Source organism: Amphiprion ocellaris, chromosome 11 (assembly GCF_022539595.1).
Source record: "Amphiprion ocellaris isolate individual 3 ecotype Okinawa chromosome 11, ASM2253959v1, whole genome shotgun sequence".
In the NCBI taxonomy this organism is placed as follows: domain Eukaryota; kingdom Metazoa; phylum Chordata; class Actinopteri; family Pomacentridae; genus Amphiprion; species Amphiprion ocellaris.
In genome coordinates this window covers 25,989,638-26,005,196 of record NC_072776.1, presented here as the reverse complement: position 1 = coordinate 26,005,196, position 15,559 = coordinate 25,989,638, and the positions used below count along the sequence as shown (strand labels likewise).

The 15,559-nt window shown below is 40.9% G+C and overlaps 1 long non-coding RNA gene across 1 annotated transcript; it reads left to right on the top strand.

The window, feature by feature from the left end:
* The first annotated feature begins 4,690 nt into the window (after positions 1-4,690).
* LOC129350083 (uncharacterized) lies at positions 4,691-10,445 on the top strand. Its single transcript, XR_008603310.1, has 3 exons — positions 4,691-6,125; positions 9,641-9,860; positions 9,949-10,445. It is a non-coding gene; the product is annotated as an uncharacterized LOC129350083 (long non-coding RNA).
* The last annotated feature ends 5,114 nt before the right edge of the window (positions 10,446-15,559 follow it).

The following is a 15,559-nucleotide window of genomic DNA, read 5'->3' as shown; positions in this document are numbered from 1 at the left end:
TTTTTTGTGAAACAATAAGCCTTTCTGGAAACTTTCGAAATATTCCCTGATGGTCACTGTTGGGTCACTAAGCTGTATCTTGAGAAACGTTCTAGGGACCTTTAGGAAGCCATCGGTGAACATTACGTGAAGGCTTCCTGATTTTTGTCAAGTCGTTCAGGTAACGTTCCCTGCAGGCTATTTTTTTGAAACCTTTAGCAAACCTTCGGGGACCTTGAGGGGACGTTTCCTGAAGGTTCCCTGAGGATTATTTGTGAATGCTCTCAAGGACTATATTTTAGAACATTACATTTTCAGTATTACATTATAACAGGGTATTGCAGAACTCATTGCGCGGTGTTTTTCACAAAATAAAACGATTATCTTTATTAATATTTATATGAATGCTATCAATTGTTCTTGTTTCTTTTTGTGCTGCAGTGATAGAGATAGGAATGGATCAGATCATTGCCTCCAAACTATTAAGCAGGCTGGGTTTGTTGCATATGGTGAATGAGTGTCAAGGCTGCCTCATCCATAGGACCTGTCAATCATTCCAGACCAGACTGTCACTAAAACCTTGATGCTTTATTTAAAATTCTGTATTGATTTATTTTCAGATCAACCACCTTAACTCTGGTTTTGACCCTGAAATCTAACAGAAAAAAAAATCCTGAGCTGTAGAAAAGCAGTCTTTCGTGTTTTAGTTTTTCCTGTGTGAAATAGGGGTTTATGGAGCGTTTTGGAGCCAGCCCCTGGCGGACGTAGTGGTACTGCAAGTTTTTGACACATCGGGGCAGGCTTCATTTTTGGAGCCAGTTGCTACGTCCATCATTTCTTATACAGTCTATGTTATTTACTCATAAATCATGAGATTGTGGACAATGCTTACTCATGAACATGTACCCAAATAAAATGAAAACATCATTACTAGGTAGAAAAACTCATAAATTTATAGTTAGTTCACTAAATATATAGTTTTAATTACTACACCATACTATTTATGAGTTAGTTGTACTATCTGGGTTTACAGTGTAGTTATCAAGTTAATTTCATTTAGTTATGTCAATTTGATTTTAATTTTCAATCAATTGATGCAGAAAGTTTAGTTTAAATTACACACAATATTCACCTGGTACTTACTAGAAGGAGAGCCAAACACTGGAGAATAATGGCAGCAGTTCTAAGCAGAACCATACGTTGTCTCCTTACTGAGCAAACTATAAAGTGCTGACTTAAGATATCCACATGGTCCCTAATCCAAGTTTGAAAAAAACAACACTAAAAGCAAAATAAACTGATGTTTCCTTCACAACACTGGATCAAAATGTCTCCCTCCAAAAGTCTTCTAACAACCAGAGACCAGTTAAGTTTCAAAGTTCTCGTCACTGCTAAAGCGCCACCATCTTGAACAGGTTAAATTACACACAATATTCATCTGGTGGAATGACCAAAATTATTATATGAATCCCTCCCACCAAAATCTAATTTAAATGTTGGCTTTAAGTTTAGACAAAATCCTGATAGGATAAAAATATCCCTCAGAAACAGTTACAGTTGTGAAGGACTTCCTTGGAATTATGCAATAATAATGAATAACCCTGCAGAATGTTTGCAGCCACCTTTATACACATTTGAAAATGGACCTCAGGACTGCAGATATACGAAAGGTTGGACTGAGCTTTTTGCAGCTCCAGAGAAAATCAAAAGAAGAGAGTGCAGAGTTTAGCAGCATGTTCATTGGTTTTCATGTTGTCTCCCTAATTACCAAACTGCAGTGCTTCATCTTTGTCCTGCAAAAATGAGAGCAGCTTGTGAAGTTTGTACAATATGTAGAAGACCATAGCCACATATTAAAGTCCATCATAACTGGGATTATTTAGAATCCAGGATGAAGCAAGCAGAGAGTGCCATCAGGGAAGCAAAACCTATCAGTAGGTTAAAATAATCAAATTTTTGTTGCTCTGGAACCAATTTCAGCTCAGTCTACAGCAGTCAGAGGCTGCTGCACCTGTTAAACCTTTGGACTTCAGTAAAAGCAGCATATTCAGGAGATGATATAGTTGTGGGTGATGTGTCTCTGATTTGGACATGTTTTACTTCAGATTTTCTATTTGTGATTTGAGTTATGTTATTTTCACATTCATGTCATCATCTTGTGTGTTTTTGTAAATAAAAGGACTGCAAAGAAAAACTAACCCAAAACTGTTAATACAAGAGTAGGCAGAATTTGTATTCAGTGAATATACTATCCTTTCCATTTATCCCAAGTTAAACTTTTCATATATTCAAATGCTGGACAGTTCGAAGATGGAGTCACAGATGCTTTTGAGAAACCAGTGCTTTAAAAACTGATTTTTTAATCATAGAAAAAGGTTCTTTGAAACTTAAAATTACAGGAAGGGTCCATAATTTCAAACTTCCAAACAGACAGATACAGTTCTCTTGTTTTGGCTTATTTAAGACTCTTAGCAGTTTGATCAGATCAAGCATTTGGTAGCAATAAGGAAAAAAAAACTTTTCAATATAAAGTTGAAAAACAACCACTCCATTTGGGATGAGGGTAAAGAGGGAGAGAACATGAACTCTTTGCAGGTCAGTGTGGCCAGTAAAAGCAGATCTAAACATGTAGTTCCAGATCCAGAGATACCTGCAGAGAAGACCAGACACAAAGTTAGTGACATACAGTGATGGCATCTAACTGTATGGAGAGAGAAGAGGAGAGGTGCTCAGTGCATCATGGGAAGTCACTCAGCCTGTGTTGGTATATTTACATTTGGAGATAAACAACAGAGTTTAACAATGAACTAAATGTAGTGTTGAGCCTCTCATTCACAGCATCTACGTCTATAGTAAAGACACCCACTGTCCTGAGACCAAATCAGAGAAGAAGTCTGAATATTGACATAGAAACTCTTATTAAGAGGCAGGTGTGCGATAAAACAGAACACAAAGGTAAACTGGACAAAGACTCAGATGGTGCAGTCTAGGGTTAGGTCATCCTTTCATTTAGAGTATTGAGATAAGAAGACATCAGAAAGTTTGCCTGAAATTAGAAATATGCTGAATGATGCACATCATAGAGCTTTCACAACATTGCAGAAGGTCCATTTCTTCTTCTGTTTGATGCTGTTCATCTTATTCCTGTCCTGACAGGTTTCTTCTGTTGATTATCCTGAGGCTCCTCGAACGGTTTGTCTTAGCCTTTGAAGTCAGTGTTGGAAGAAGAATCACAGACACGTGTCATGGTACACGTGAGAACCCAAGGACAAAGTGCACAGAATAGACATACTAGTCAGGATTCAGAAGGATTTATTTAACAAAATGGAAAACAAAAACTGGACTGAACAATGAAGAGGGGAAGGCGTACCAACTAAGGACCTCACTAAGCACACTATTAAAACAAACCAGGACTAAAGGAAAAACAAGAAGGGAATTAAACTAAACTCACTAGCAGGGAAGGGATGGGGGTCTGAAGGTCCGGCGAGTGGCTGGGCAGAACCGAGCAGGCAAGACGGTCCAGAGCCTCATCCAGAGGCAAGGACAGGAACGCAGAGGAGTTATTACAGTTGCAGGATTGGGACAGAACCAGGCAGTGCAGCCAGCAGAACTGCAAGCACAAGAAACACAGGTTAGTGACATACCAGATACACAGGAGCAAAAAGTGAAATGGCCGCAAACTGACAGCACGGCGTTGACATGACAATCTGGAAGGGAGTGGAGTGAGGAGCTGGCTTTTATGGAGGAGGAGATGTGAAAGGTGTGGTGCACCACTGCTGCCCGGAGTTCTGCTAATGAGCTGATGAGACTGAAGATTGATTAGTTGCAGCCGCTGCAGAGAGCGGCACAGTGGAGCAAGACAGAGACAGGACGGGAGAGCAGAGTGCAGAGAGGAGGGAGAGGGAAGAACAGGGAAAGGCAAAAATAAAGAGGGAGAGCAACAAAGTAGGGAGAAAGGAAGGAAAGAGGAGGTCACAGGAGGTCAGGTGGGGGCAGATGCACTGTGGAGGGGGCCGTGACACAGGTGTGTGAGATTCACATTCAGCAGTAGTATGTAACAATACACTGTCAATTCAATTCAATTCAATTTTATTTATATAGCGCCAATTACAGTCAAATTGTCTCAAGACGCTTTACAGAACCCATATGCCTGACCCCCAGAGCAAGCCAAAAGGCGACAGTGGCAAGGAAAACACCCTTTTAACAGGGAAAAAAAACTTCGAGCAGAACCCGGCTCTTTATGTGGGGGGACCCATCTGCCTGCTGGCCGGGCGGGTTGAGAGGGACAGAATTTCAATTCAATTCAATTCAATTTTATTTATATAGCGCCAATTACAGTCAAATTGTCTCAAGACGCTTTACAGAACCCATATGCCTGACCCCGAGAGCAAGCCAAAAGGTGTCAGTGGCAAGGAAAACACCCTTTTAACAGGGAAAAAAACCTCAAGCAGAACCCGGCTCTAATGTGGGGGGACTCATCTGCTGCTGGCCGGGCGGGTTGAGAGGGACAGAAGAAGTAGAGAGGTAGAGATAGAGGGATGGAGGTAGAGGGGAAGAGGTAAAGGGGTAGAGATGGGGGGGGGGGGGGACACAAGGACCATAGAACACACAGTATAATACATGCATGATAAGACAGATGATACATGTAAAGTACAACTAACATGGAAACTAATTATAGTTTACTGCTATGGTGTACGGCTCTGGCATTAAATTTACTACATATATAGCTGGTGGTAAATTCAAAAATATGTAGATGAGCAAATCAAGTATAGTAAGGGCAGTGCAGAGTAGATCGGTGGAAATGGGCAGCTGGAGGTGGGAGAACCACCATAGATCTGAAGCATCCAGCTCTAGGACCAGGGACACTCGGAGAAAGGACACAGAAAGAAACAGAGTGAATGTAATGCAATAATGGTATATATAGTAAATACATAGGTAGTTAGAGAAGGGCTCAGTGCATCAAGAGAGGTCCCCCAGCAGCCTAGGCCTATAGCAGCATAACTAGGGGCAAACTAAAGGATGTCGAGAGGGGAAGTCAGTTGTGCAAATGAAAACACCAGCTCACCCCGTCAGGTCACTAGGTACATTGTATTTATATTGGTACCAACCTGCTGTTCATCTGGTTCCTTCTGTTTATGTTCTCTCTGTGACTTTGCAGGGTTTTCTCTTTGTGCTCCGACTTCCTCCTGCAATCCAAACACATACATGGAAAGTTAGCTGGTGATTCTAAACTAAAATTAAGTGTTAGTGTGAATGGTTGTCTGTCTCTTTGTGATTGCTCTGAGGTGGACTGGTGACCTGCAGCTCCAACACCTCTATAGGATAAAAGGTGTAGCTAATGGATAGAGGACGCCCTTTGTTACAGGGCACAACATACACAAAATAAACAAACACAATAGGATTAGATTTCTTTGTTGTCTCACCTTTTGTGTCACTGTAATAAGCATCCCCTCTTCCATAATCTGAGCTCAGATGCTGAGGCTGCTCCTTATCTAGTATCTTGTCCTGATTTGATCTTTCATTGTACTGGGTGTCTTGGAGAGAGAGCTCTAAAGAGAGCAAAACACAGCAAGCAGGTTCATTAAAGCACAGATAATTATATTAGAACTGCACATGCTCATATTAACATGTAGTATCTAATGAACCAGTTCACTCCATGGACTCATCTTGTTTTAGATGAGTGGTCTCACGTCTCAGGCACTGGTCCTGGATCTGTTTCCCATCATCCTTTTCTTCTTAACAACTTATTGCTCTTCGGTGTTCCATCATTTTTGAAATCGCTTGGTGTCCAGCAAGCAGCTATTAAGAAAAAACACATATAGACTGATTTTATTTCTGATTCTTACCTAAATAATTACATTTTCTCAGTCAGCAATATGCAGTATACTAAATCCTTCTGTAAACATGCAGCATGTGTACGGTGATTCTTTCTAAAGTACATTTAAATTACCAGAGCGTTCTGCTCCTTAGAAAGTTTTGATGTCGTCTCCTTGCAGGCTGCTTGTCGTCTCTGGTGGGCTCGGTTCCTCGTCTTCATGCGTCCACTGCAGCTGTGTCTCATCCTTGAGTCCACTTCTCATCCTTCTTTGAGTTTTGAGTCAAGGAGTCATCAGAATTTGGAGCTGAAAAAACAACAGGAAAACAAGGTAGCAAAATCAATTTCTCACCTCTTATTGGAGATTTAAAAACATCTTGTATTATAAATATAAAATCTAAGCCTAAAACTTACCTTGTCACTGCTGTGCAGCAGTCCCAGTGTGATTCCCCTGAATTCTGGTCTTTGTCACTGTGGACTCCACTGCGAGTCCAGGGCATTGTATCTGTTTAGCAAATACATCTTTCTGATTAACTATTATAAGCAATTTAGCAGTAAGCATCCAACATTATCAAACATTAATGAGTGTATATTCCCACACTACCAAATTAAAACATCAGTTTTGGGGGGTTGTCATTCAAATGTCCAGACCGGTTACTGCCTCTGTTCGCCTAACAATAAACGGAGATCTGCCGTCTCTCTCCAAAGAATATCCAGTCTCTGCATCTTTCACAACTCACCACGCTACATTTTTGATGATCAGAAATCACGGCACCATAGAATGTAGCCATTTAATCTAAATGTACCCACAAGCAAAATGACCTTGCGCTGAACACAGGCGTGTGTTATACATGTGTACGTTATGTACAGATACCGAATCGTGTGACCTAAATATGTAGCGGGCGGCAGGAATTGATGGGACTCGGAAAAAAACTCACAATTTAATCAATTGTTCTTTGTATCCTTTGTATCAGTTCCTTGGTGGAGTAATTAATATTTAGTAGTCCTGCCATTAGCATGCAGTAGAGCTCTAATCCTGGCTGGCATGTTCCCCAGGAGCCTTTCACACCGTTGACAGGTAATCTTGTCCTATTCTTCTTTAATTACTGCTTTCAATTCTTCTAAATTCTTTGGTTTACGCTTTGAAACAGACCTAGAAAGTAACCAATGCAGACATGTTTGGCGACACATCTACAAAGGGTAGGAAGACAAGACAGAGTAAAATCATGGAGCAAGACGCAGACAAAGAAATCGTAGCGGACCCTGATACTAGCCAAAATGGTGCACATGAAGCGGAGGACGATACCGCCAACTCAACGTTAAGGTCGAAACGTAAAGTAATGAATGAAATCATGAGTGAATGGGTGCTTAAACTCCTGTCAAAGGTGAAGAATCTATGCGAGGACATGAAGAAACAAATAGTGGGCCTAGCATCAGACATCAACCTGAAGCTACAAGAAATGACCAGTGATACACTATATTGCCAAAAGTATTCGCTCACCTGCCTTGACTCGCATATGAGCATAAGTGACATCCCATTCCTAATCCATAGGGTTCAATATGACGTCAGTCCACCCTTTGCAGCTATAACAGCTTTAACTCTACTGTCCGCAAGGTTTAGGAGTGTGTTTAAGGGAATTTTTGACCATTCTTCCAGAAGCAAATTTGTGAGGTCACACACTGATGTTGGACCAGAAGGCCTGGCTCTCAGTCTCCGCTCTAATTCATCCCAAAGGTGTTCTATCGGGTTGAGGTCAGGACTCTGTGCAGGCCAGTCAAGTTCATCCACACCAGACTCTGTCATCCATGTCTTCATGGACCTTGCTTTGTGCACTGGTGCACAGTCATGTTGGAAGAGGAAGGGGCCAGCTCCAAACTGTTCCCACAAAGTTGGGAGCATGGAATTGTCCAAAATGTCTTGGTATGCTGAAGCATTCAGAGTTCCTTTCACTGGAACTAAGGGGCCAAGCCCAGCTCCTGAAAAACAACCCCACACCATAATCCCCCCTCCACCAAACTTTACACTTGGTACAATGCAGTCCGACAAGTATGGTTCCCCTGGCAACCGCCAAACCCAGACTTGTCCATCAGATTGCCAGATGGAGAAGCACAATTGGTCACTCCAGAGAACGCGTCTCCACCGCTCTAGAGTCCAGTGGCGGCGTGCTTTACACCACTGCATCCAACACTTTGCATTGCACTTGGTGATGTATGGCTTGGATGCAGCTGCTCGGCCATGGAAACCCATTCCATGAAGCTCTCTGCTGAAGCACTGTTCTTGAGCTAATCTGAAGGCCACATGACGTTTGAAGGTCTGTAGCGATTGACTGCAGAAAGTTGGCGACCTCTTGGCACTATGCGCCTCAGCATCCGCTGACCCCGCTCCTTCAGTTTACGTGGCCTACCACTTGGTGGCTGAGTTGCTGTTGTTCCCACACACTTCCACTTTCTTATAATACAGCTGACAGTTGACTGTGGAACATTTAGCAGCGAGGAAATGTCACGATTGGATTTGTTGCACAGGTGGCATCCTATCACAGTTCCACACTGGAATTCACTGAGCTCCTAAGCGCGACCCATTCTTTCACAAATGTTTGTAATAGAAGTCTGCATGCCTAGGTGCTTGATTTCATACACCTGTGGCCGTGGAAGTGATTGGAACACCTGATTCTGATTATTTGGATGGGTGAGCGAATACTTTTGCAATATAGTGTATATAGGAAGTGGCCCGCCACCTGGATGAGGTGGAGAACTGTGTGGCAGACGGTGAAAGGTGGGACATAAAAGTTAAAGACACCCTCACCAAGCTGCTGAAAAACCAACATGCTATGCAAAATAAAATTACAGATTTGGAGGGCCACTCCAGGTGTGACAACCCCCCCTACCCCTACCCCAAAAGATTTCACATGACTCCACAATATCAATTAGAATTACATCAGCAAACAAATATATGATGACATCAATAGGTGGAGCCTGCTCCCACTTGACTTTGGTAGCAGAATCAGGGCTTTCAAGATGAACGTTTTACAGAGAGTGTTGTATATATTTCAATCTCTCCCAGTAGAGATTCCCTCCAAACAATTTAGAGAGTGGGACAAACATGTATCACATTTGATTTTGAACAACAATAAGCCCAGAGTGAAACACTGAACTCTCCAGCTAGACAAGGAGAAAGGGGGCTTAGCTCTTCCATATGGAGGAGTAAAAGTGCCAAAATTAAATAAATAAATATATCATTAAATAATTAATTAAATATGTCATTAATTAACTAAAATTGGAATTAAATATGTCATTAATTAAAATTGGAATTAAATACATAAATGTGTTATTAAATAGGCCATTAATTCATTAAAATACTACGGTGGCCGAGGGGTGCAATCGCAGCACAAAAACGGAACGCCCTGCAAGAGACAAAAACACCCACAAAAAATAAATGCTACAAGATAGAAAACACCTACAAAAGAGAAGTGCTGCAGGAGACATAACACCTACCAAAATGAAACCCACTTCACAAGAGAAACGGACTGCAAACAGAAACGTACTTCAAAACAGAAACGGACTGCAAACAGAAACGCACTACAAAACAGAAACACACAAAAGATAAATGCTTCAAGAGACAAAACACCTGCAAAAAAAAAGAAAAAAAATAGAAATATTTATTCGTTGTTTTTTGGGTTGTGAATTGAAAAAAACATTACGGGGCCTCTCCATTTCTCTTGACATTTTTTGCTAGCACCTAAAAACAAAAGTAGTAGAACAACAAAGAGCTGCCAATGTCAAAATGTCTGTCATTGTCTAAGGGGCTGTCATTGTCTAAGTTAAATGATTGCTCTCAATTATTTCTAGATTCAAGGATGGGCTTTCAACTTTGGGTGTTATTCATGCTTTGGAACAACATGCAGCGGTCTTCAAAGCCTTCATGTGTTCAAGTGAGGAAGAGCTGACCTCTGCAAAACTAGAGGACATCTTTGAGTTCCAACTCAGCATAAAGGGTAGCACAAGACAACAAGACAAGAAAAAACCAGAGTACTGGGATTCTGGCATGATTATCTGCTTGAAACAGAAGGTTTATTTCTTTCTCTGTACAAATGTCATTTTGATTGTCTTAGATTGCAGTTGTATAGAAATACATCTCACTGGATTTTTCCCCACAGAAAAACAGACAGGTCTCTCCCTCAACGACATCCTGATGTTCGCAACAGGGTTGAACACATTGCCTCCAGCAGGAATTCATCCACGGCCCAGACTGGTTTTCCAGGAGACTTCAAGGTTCCCTGTCAGCAGCACCTGCGCCAACACAATTCAGATACCAATGTCCCCAGATTACAAACAGTTTTGGAATTCAAAACTTGCCTGGATTTGGGTTGTACTAGGTTTTAGGAGGTATTTTACACTGTTCTGTAAATAGTTCACTCACATGTGTTTAAATGTCAGCCATGTTCTTCAGTGTTATAGTTTTCAACACAGGACCTCCAGGTCGATGGCTGCAATAGACCACTACGTCTCTGTAGGTCCTCAAAGTGTGCCTGGAGATGGACATCTCCTCATGGAGTACCTTATGACACAGTACTAAACTGTCCCAATTCCTCCTGAGAAACTGGGAGACCACAGTTTGTCCCACCAAACCTGGAGGCGAAAAATCCAAAGCATATTTTTGTAGTCACTGTATATCTAGTTGTTTTTATTGGTTTCATTGGTTCCTGAAAATTTGTTTTTCAATGTTTTTTTGTGTAAATAAATAATTTTCTGTCAGACTTAACAGTTGTAAAGATTATTAGTGATGGTTGACGTGGGATTAAAGATTATTAAACAATCTTTGAAAGCTATTCCACAGGTAAAATAAAATTGCAGTAATTCTTTTGAGAAACTCATAGAAACAACCCTGTGAGGCAGATTGTACATGACATTTGGTTTGCCGGATGGACAGTGAGATTGCTTAACAGGTCTGATGGTATGTGTATTCCATTTTCCCCTGTAATCATCGAGATCTCTCTGCAGCATGCCCAGGAATACAAACCGCACGAGACATGTCTGGTCATGACTGCCACTGAAGAGATGTCTCTCCCTCAGGTCACTCATCAGGTCCATCCAGAATTGAGACCTGTACAGGGAGTCATGTTAAGCCGTAGGGTAGGTAGTTTTATGTAATAACATCCAAAATAACATTTTGATGATCATCAAAGTAAGGTTCTTCTAACACATGTCAAAAAAGGTTCAGTATGCTGTAGACCACACCTGTGCTTTTGGAAGTATGACCACCAGCTTTCAATTCTCTGGTTTGCTGTTGAAGAGCCATACATATGACTGGCAGCCCCAGCAAAATCGTCAGCATGTGATGATCTTAACGCACAATGGATTGCGACCATTGTGCCATTTTCAGTGCCACAGTCCGTGCGCAGCCGCATTGGAATCATTCCTAATTCTGAGGCACCATGTATATAGTTTTGAGCAATGACCACAGGGTCATTATTGCTCGGTCCACACAACAACCACAAGACTTTCCGGGAGTAGCCATCAATACAACCACTTAAGGCCAAACCAAATGGTTTTAATTTGTCGTAGCCATCCACATGCCAGACATGGTTTGGGCCAAGGGAGCTGTAAACTCTTCTGACAAATTTCCGTCCCACACGAAGCTGAACTCCTGAGGGATCAAGCTCTCTCATCAGAGCCATGACATCATCCCTTCTCACTGTGAGGTGATATGTTTGCTGCAATGTCTGCCACATCCAACGATAACCATAATGTCTTCCCGGTCCCTTCAGCTCTTCTTGTATGGCAGCTCGAACAGTAGCAAGAGGAGAGTAGTTTTTTTGTCTCGACAATGACAAATGCTTCAGTTTTTCCTTCAGAGAACAGAGGGAGATTTTGATACAGTGTTTAGTTTGCAGGACATCTAAAATTTCATCATAGCTATAGCCATCATGACAGTATTTCTGAATGAGGCCCTCTTCTGGGCTGTCTGACGCTGAACCTGATGAACAATGAGAGAAAAAGACAAAAAGACACAATTTTTCAGCAAAGACAGGCTACAGTACATCAGTCTGTAGAGAGGACCTTCAGCGGCAACCTGCCATCTCTCCTGGACCCGCACACATTCGACCTCGTTCACAAACCATGTGTATGATGAACAGTTTTGTGCTTAAACTGTGCATGCAAATGCTGTGCGCACAAGTCCATCACTATTTTTTGTTTCAACATGAATTTCTTTGTACTTGCAATCAAATTTATAAGTTACTCAGACCACACATACAGATTATTTATGACAACCTGACTGTCTTAGAAAATGTTTAAACTCACTTTTTAACTGATGCATAACAAAACCACAAAATCTGATTTATATTTTGTTTAATTCTATGAAAAAATAACTTGTATCATAAATGCTTATAAGTAGTTGTGATATGAGCTGTTAAAAGTCTAATAAATAATTGTACAATATAATATGACTTTTGTTATATACAATAAAAAATGTGCAGACACTCAGGCCAAAACTGACTTTTTGAAATAGCCAGTAATATGTTTAAAACTGTGATGTTTTGAACCTTTTAAAATCTTTAAACCCATACAATCAAGTCTACTTACTGTTACTTGCAGCCTCTGATAAGAACTGCACATTTTTGCCACAGAACACCTGGACAATGCCAAGATCATGGCCACAGAAAGGGCAGAACATGGCAGCCTAGAAGAGAAGCATTGATAATTGTGGACTGCTTCAAAAACACATAAAGTGATTCAATTAAATGAATGTAAACTAAAATGAATGCAACACACACACCTGGTGTGTCCCATAATGTTAGTTCCAGTACCCACAAACTCAACCCCACTAAAATCAGCTATGTAAATCAACTATACCTACACAAGTATTTTCACAGCAACATCTGAGAGACACGTAAAAACGTAGGAAAGAGAGAAGTATATCTTTTCGAGTATTTTAAAATATACCCCTTCTCATTAGGTGCAAAGGCCCTTATAAAACACCAACAATGGCAAATATGTTTACTTTTACTAAACATCCCTCTGCCTGCTGTGATTTTAATAAATATATGGTGTATGTGACAACTGTGAAACGCAGCTGGTCTACATATATACAGTCTTACGGGTTGTTCCTAAGGTAGAAATAACATATTAATAAGATACAAATAATATTTGAAAACACCTTTTCTTGTTGATGGCGATTATTGTGACGTAATTGAGTTATAATTTCTTTCTGATTAATATTTAAGAACGAATCTGCGTTTACCACTGTTCTTTTTTCTTTTACTTTTATTGAATCTCTTTGTAATCTTTTGTTGTGTGCCTTAATGAAAAAATTAAAACAGTTAATTTATTGAGCTCATGGCTATAGCATGATCAGATTGGAATGTATGCTTTGTGACTTTGTACAATTGAAGCAAAACAGCAGATTTTTGTCATAAATTGAGAGAAAAAATCTTCTCCCTCCAACTTCAACTTTCTTATTCACTCGTCTGTTTCTGGTGTTGAAACTCAGCTCTGCCATCTAGTGACCTGGAGCACTTCCGTTGTGGAATCCCCTCCATTGTGTTATCCTATTTGTGGCGTGTTTCTGGTCCGCAGTGCATTTCTGTTTTGAAGTGCATTTCTCTTTTGTGGTCCGTTTCTCTTGTGAAGCGTGTTTCTGTTTGCAGTCCGTTTCTCTTGTGAAGAGCGTTTCTGTTTGCAGACAGAATGCGAAAAGGAAACAACTGGACGACTCACAAGAACACAAAAAGAAAAAGCCGAACAAGGAAACAAAAAATCAGCCATCACAGATCACTGCAAAAGAAATAATCATATCATGGACTGGGACAGGGGGAGGATTGTAACATCGGAGATCAACAAACAAAAACGATGGATCAAGGAGGCCATTGAGATCAGGAAGCGGGCGAGCTGCTCCATGAACCGGGACGAGGGGGCCTACACCCTCTAATACCTGGGACTCCATCCTCCAGAGACCACCGGAGGGCAGGGGGCGTGGCCGGTCTGACAGATTCTGACAGATCTGTCAGACCGGTCACCTAATAAAAAAAGGACACATCAGCACACGTCGGATGACGCTCTGAAGAAGACTGCAGATGCAGTTGAAACATGTCAGGTAAGGTAAAACCATCTTTTCTCTGATTTGTCGGTGTAAAAAATAACGTTATCCTATTACTTGCTATTTCATAACCCCTAAACAAAAATCAAAAATCTAGACAAATGAGGACCCCACTGCCATGCTGGAGGTATGGTAGAATAATGGTGGACCACACCCATATATTCTGGTCCTGTCCCCTTATCAGGCTTTTTTGGGAGGAAGTGTCCAAAACAATCTCTAAAGCACTATGCTTTGAGGATAATATGTCCTTCCCCACACTATACCTTGGACTTCCCCCAGCGGATCTAAACAAAAATGACACATATTTACTAATAATCTTCATGGCAGCCTGCAAGAAAGCGATCATAAGATGCTGGCTTCAAAAACACGGCCCCTCTGTGGACACCTTTATAAAAATGTGAATCAGTTACATTATTTGGAGCAGATCACTTACAATCTAAGGCTACAAGATGACATACGGTAAGGACATTTGGGAAAAAAAATGACCCTTAGCCCAGTAGCTCCAAAAATGCTATGAGCTTTTTACATTGTTAACATGTCCATATGGTGTTTTTATCAGTGTTGGGTAAGTTACTTTGAAAAAGTAATTGGTTACAAATTACTAGTTACTTTTCTAAAAAGTAATTGGGTACATTACTTAGTTACTGTCTCAAGAAAGTAACTAAGTTACACTACTTTTTGATTACTTCGCATCCCAAAAAATAAAGAGAAGCGAGTCAAAGATGTATGTTTGTTTTATTGAAGTCATTTAAATAAAAGTAATTAAAACTAGCTCAAACAATGTGTTATTAACATGAATCAGCCAGGACAACTAGTATAGTCTTCAAGACTACTTGCTGGTAGTGCAAAACTCCAAATAATATAATCAGCATATAATAACATCAGCAGTTTGTATTTTGTGCAAAATGTTTCTGAAAGACGGTGACTCTACTGTAGAAATAGGCAACATCTCTTCCACAACGTATGCCGCAACAAGTCTATTTATTTCTGTCTTTGGGGTTACCTGACAGCGTAATTCAAGACGAGGTTGCTTGTATCGTGTCGGTGTGTCGGAGGCGGCAGCCTCGCTGTGTTGCTTTTTAGCGACAAGCTTAACAGTTGAGTGTTGACGCTGCAAATGTTTCAAAAGGTTGGAGGATGAGTTGGCTGCCGTTGACAAACGTTTGCTGCCCACGCAAAGCTTGCACTCCACGACCACGTTTTTGTCTTTTTGGGTGACATAGTTAAAACAGTGTGCGTATCTCATCGGATAAATGAATTCATCTCCTCTGCCATTTTTGTTTGTTTGTCTGTCTGCTTCGCGGTCAAAGTGCTCAGCGTGATGTAAGCACGCAGGCGTGCATGCAGCGGAAGTGTACGTCCTCTTCCGCTTTCCGGAAGCAGAGCAGCAAGTAACTAGCTAAGTATTTAGTAACTGTAATTTAATTAACGTATTTTCACTATAACGCGGTACATTACTTCGTTACTCGAAATTGTAATCCGTTACAGAAACGCGTCACTGAGTAACGCGTTACTCCCAACACTGGTTTTTATGCTTGAAGACATGCCATGAGCACAATAAGCAATCAGTGCCAAAGCTGAGCATTTCCTTCATGAAGCTACAATGTCAATGAAACTATCAAAATTTGAACATTGATTGAGACTTTTAGCATTCTGTATCATTGTTCTTC